Raw genomic sequence first — 5,441 nt, forward strand, 5'->3', positions numbered from 1 at the left:
TGTGGAGTCTCCTTCTCTGGAGATCTTCAAGGCCCGCCTGGATGCAACCCTGTCTAACATGCTCTAGGTGACCCTGCTGAGCAGGGAGGCTGGACTAGATGATCTCCAGAGGTCCTTTCCAACCTTACTGATTCTATGATTCTATGATGATCATCATATTTATTCAAGATTACACAAAAATCAAATTAATTCATAAAAACTAAGAACTAACTTGACTCTTTTTTTCGTGGAAAAACAGGTTTCTTTTCTCTTTTCTTCATCTAGTATCGTATTGCCAGCAGATATAAACGGTCCACCGCGCAATACTGTTTGGACACAGAATCTCAGACTTAGAAAGCCCATGTCATCTCATTAGTGTTTGTGTGCTCTTCACCCAGTTCTGAATTCAAAAGAACTTTACTAGTTTTCAGTTGCAATCTGTATTCATTCCCCCCTTTCTTGGTGCAGGTCAGAACATGGGGATGCCTTCTCAATTAAAAATATATGGGATTTGAGAGACATAAAATCAAATGCAAAAAACAATAATGTTAATATATTAATGTACAATATTTTAGACTTGACAGGTAATAATGTATAACAAAACATCACCATGATCTTGTATCATTAATTATCACTTGTAACGATCATTAATATGGTCAAAAAAGTATCACTACCAAATCTTGCTTTACTCTTATACTGCCAATTATGTACAAATGTTTGCAAAGATCTTTAACTCTCTGCACTATTCCTGAGGTCCTGAATTTTATCGGACATTCAAAAGACAAGCCATAATGATGCTTAAATTTTCCTGGATTAGGTTCTTAGTGATTATTTTCAAGGTTTGAGAGTATTTGGAAAGTTCAGAGAATTAGTAATGGAATATGCTGCATCTTTTAACTATAGTCACTAGTTTAAATTTGATCTGCTCGTATCACCAACTTTAACTATAGCTGATGTTCAGTTGATGGTCAGTATGTTTTGTGCTAGTGATATCACATCAGTCAAATGCCTTACTAGCAAACTATATGTGGAAGGTCAGGAATGTTGCCTGTAACATCATTTTCCTGTAGGTTCTTGAAGTTTAAAATATGGTATCTATAGATCATAAGAAGTTTGTAAAGAACAAAAGCTTACAAATTAGTATTTGAGATACAAGAAAAAATACTAACAGTATTTCTTTCTAGAAGGAAGTTTCAGTAAGTAATAACTCAATCAAAATATCATATCCTGTATTATAAGCCCACCCATAAACAGTTTACTATTTAATGTAGTATGATAAAGCCCACAAACAAAAAATTAAATCAGTGAGATTCTGAAACAGAATGACTCTGAAGCTAAAAGTCTCTTTTGATTCAGATTCATTAAACTAACACTAACTACAGATTCACATCTCTTTCAACATGTATGCATTAGTAGCAGGGCCCAAGCTTTTTAACCGCACAGATGGCCAATCTGAAGGCAAATGTGTGTGTGKGGGGGGGAACACCTCAGTCCCATTTCATCATAGACAATTCTAGGCTAAAGGATTCTCTCTACTTACTTTTGTGTTTCTAAACAGGGCTTCAGTATAATGGGTTGAAAAAGATTTCATACCCTAGCTAGCTGGTGAACTGGTCATCATAATGCAGACACAAGTACTAAGACATTTCATAGGCAATCTAATGTTAAATCTACTGTAAGTCATGTTCATGCTGAGAAGTTCTGGAAGCTATGTTCTGGCACAGTGAACTTTAGGTAGAACTCCTTCTGGAAAAGGATTTCTGAAATTGCTGAGAACATTGATCAAGTTTCCCTTCAGTTGCAGAACAGTGTAAACTTCTCCATATTTTTAAAAAGAATTATAAAGATGTTCTGAAACTGTTATAGTCAAACCAAGCTTATGAAAGCTTATCAAATTTGTAGGAGCAAAACAATTAAGAGAGCTTTTTCTACATTTCCCCCCAAGTTTGCTTTACGCAAAAGGAAGATATCCCTTGTCAAGCTTTCAAGGCACAACAGAAAACATGGGAATGTCAAAAAACGATGTAAAATAAAGCAGGTGAAGATATATTTTCTAAATGTTGTCACATGTTTCTTATTAACAAGAATCTAAAATTTTCCTTATCACCAACAAAAGCCATGAAACTGAGCCTCTGCTCTTCAATTCTTACTGTTGGCAATGCACTTTGTTGACATGCAGGAAAATTTTGTCAGGGTTCTTTTGCTTTATTTTACTCCCATCTTCATAAAAATGTTTCTAATTTTGATGGTAAACTCTTTGTGTAACATTTGTAATTTCTTGTTTCCACCACAGCAGCTTAAAGGTGAAACAGTAAACCACCTTCCTTTTCTTCATACCTTCTGTTTAGAAAACCTTCTGTCTGAAGTCTTTGTGCTTGTCAAATGCTCTCCCTTTCCATTACTGAACCTTGTGAGAGTCCTGCCTTTGAAGCAGGATAGCTGAATTGTATCTGTATGGGTGGACTTCCATGCTCTGCAAAGCCTACTGAAGTTGCAATTCTTAGGAGAATCAAGTGCTAATGTTTGTTTACTATTACATTACAGTCCCATCATATTATATTTACTTTTGAGATTGAATCAAATTATGTGAATGGAAAGATTGCTAGAGACTTATATAGGCTTTGGATTAGGCCCTCACATTGCAAGCTTTTTTGAAAGATGGATGGTTTGGTATATTCCTGTTACTTTATTGTTCATAAACGTTCCTAACATTTGATAACAAGTTTAATCTTGTGAGGTGATAAATACCTTCCAACTTTACAGATTCCACAAAGGGATTAAGAGCATACAGCAGTTAGCAGGATAACTCTAGTCAGAAATTTAGTAATAAAATCCATGTATTTTGTGAAAAGAATATATTGCCTGTCCACCTCCTCCTTATTTCTGGATTATAAAAATAAAACAGTTTACAGGTCATCATATAAATTTGTTTTCTTTTTGCTGATTGTATAGCTTTTTTACCTATTTGGTCAACTAACTCCTGCTTTGCTGTATTCCCCAGAATTGATTATGCCACAGCAAGTACTGAGCTCTGCTTGAACACAAACTTAACTAAAAGTTTAACTCAGTTTAGCAATGCTTTAAAAATGTTGTGTATGCTGTTCTCAAAATACTTTATCCCACAAAAACAAATATATTATAAAAAGGAAAAAGTTAAGAAGGTAGCAAGTGACTGTGACATGGTAAAATAAGTATGATAAAGCAAATAGCTCGTCATACCACAAGTGGTGGACGCATTACTAGAGGTTTATAAATGCCCTGAGAGCTTGATTTGCTATATCATTGCTGGTAATATGCTGTGCTGAGGTGACAAGATCCAAATGAAGTGTGGATGTTCCACGGGGATCACAGTGGAATATAACAGTGGCTAGTACACTGAGCAGCGGTAGAAACACCCCTCTTACATGAGGTAGCAGTGAAAAAGTTAAAATACTCAGTAGCAAAATTTTCTTTCATTTGCTCATAGAAATTCAGTTTTTCTATTACCAGAGACCACTAGAAACAACTGCAAATGCTTATTCTGAACAAATTTTAGTCTTTGTATTACCACGAATATTTTTCTGAAAAAAAAATAAGAGTTTTCTCTGTCCTTTTTCTGACTTTGTTTCCATTGTTTCCTGATAATAATTACAAAGATTACTTATTGTTGCTTTTTAACTTTGTATTATGGGCATACTTACTGTGAAATAAAAATTCAGTGTTTCCTAAAAAACAGTTTGGCTTCCTTGAAGTTAATGTTTTTTTCATTGCAAAGGGTCTGAAATACTTGTTAATCATGGAAATCGGGTCTTTTTGTAGAAAGAAGTGTATCAAAGGTTTATCACTGTTAAACACAAAGTTACAAAATTAATGTTATGTGCGTGTTAATGTTATTCTAATTTCTTATCTTTAAAATAAACAAGGCAAACCTAGCTTAGCTCTCTATAAATAGAAGGCCTTTAGGCATGCAGTCTTAAAGAGGTTATTCATAGTAATAAAATAATTAATAACACTCTAAATTTGGATTCAGTATATTAAATGTTATTCACAGTTTTAAAGTATTTCACTATTAGTCAAATTGGCGAGCACAACATATTCTCACCTTTTCAACCCATTATCTTGTCACTGTTACTCTTGGGCCTGCCTTTCGAATAGCCAGGAATAGGGCCCTGCAAGCGGAGGTGTCCTGTGATATTTCTAAAATTAAATACACAGTTGCTAGTTAAATTAAGGTCTGACCTTGTGCAACTGTAATATAAGCATGCTCGACCCACAGGAAAGTATTACACATGACTTCTCTAAAATCTCATGAAATGTAACTTGAGGTCTGGATGGCATAGTAAGATTATCTGCGTCCTCATTGGTTCAAAAAACTCTCATTAAGAAAACAAATTCTTTGCCAACTTACTCTCAATGGCTGTATTAACAAAATCTGGTAACACATCTACATAAATCAAAATAAAATAGATCTGAGGATTAGCCTTGAACAAGTCTTGGACCCTGTTACATTACATCACCAAATATTAATCACTTTCTCTGAGGCTTATATGCAATGCTTTCTAGACTGACTGAGTCAACCACAGTACTTATTTAAATAGATCTAATAACTTAAAATTGGACAAATAAGCATGAAACAGAGCACCAAAGGCACTAGTAAGGCAAAGCAGAGTAACTCAAGAGTAGTATCAAGAACAGCAGTGCCCAACAAGATAAAAACACAGGCATAGGATAAGTAGGAAAACGATTTTTTTTTCTAAAGCTAGACAGACACTAATGCAATATCTATTAATCTGACCTGGTTTTATTAACTAATTAAAGTTAAAAAAAAAAAACTAAAAAAGAAATACTGCAGATCATAGAATCAGTAAGGTTGGAAGAGACCTCTGGAGATCATCTAGTCCAACCTCCCTGCTCAGCAGGGTCACCTAGAGCATGTTAGACAGGGTTGAATCCAGACAGGCATTGAAGATCTCCAGACAAGGAGACTCCACAACCTCTCTGGGCAACCTGTGCCAGGGCTCCGTCACTCTCATAGGGAAGAAATTCCCCTTCACGTTCAGGCAGAACTTCCCGTGCTTCAATTTCTGCCCATTGCCTCTTGTCCTGTCACATGGGACAACTGAAAAGAGTTTGTCCCCGTCCCCTTGACACCCTCCCTTCAGGTACTTATGCACATTGATMAGATCCCCCCTCAGTCTTCTCTTCCCCAGGCTGAAGAGGCSCAGCTCTTGCAGACGTTCCTCATAGGGCAGATGCTCCAGCCCTCTGATCATCTTTGTAGCCCTACGCTGGACTCTCTCCAGCAGCTCCATGTCTCTCTTGTACTAGGAAGCCCAGAACTGGACACGGTACTCGAGATGAGGCCTCCGCAGGGCTGAGTAGAGGGCCAGGATCACCTTCTTCCACCTGCTGGCAACACTCTTCCCAATGCACCCCAGGAGACCACTGGCTTTCTCGGCCACAAGGGCGCATTGCTGGCTCAT

At 36.6% G+C, this 5,441-nt stretch overlaps 1 protein-coding gene across 1 annotated transcript in view; it reads right to left on the reverse strand.

Moving 5' to 3' along the window:
* The window catches only part of ASB15 (ankyrin repeat and SOCS box containing 15), a 16,733-nt gene extending 12,594 nt beyond the window's left edge, over nt 1–4,139 (reverse strand). The window contains exon 1 of the mRNA XM_085299707.1: nt 4,061–4,139. The gene's annotated coding sequence lies outside the window, so the exon portion shown is untranslated. The remainder of the gene's footprint in view (nt 1–4,060) is intronic.
* Nucleotides 4,140–5,441: the final 1,302 nt, after the last annotated feature.

Source organism: Rhea americana, unplaced genomic scaffold (genome assembly GCF_003343005.1).
Source record: "Rhea americana isolate MKP2758 unplaced genomic scaffold, rheAme1 scaffold_152, whole genome shotgun sequence".
NCBI classification, from domain to species: domain Eukaryota; kingdom Metazoa; phylum Chordata; class Aves; order Rheiformes; family Rheidae; genus Rhea; species Rhea americana.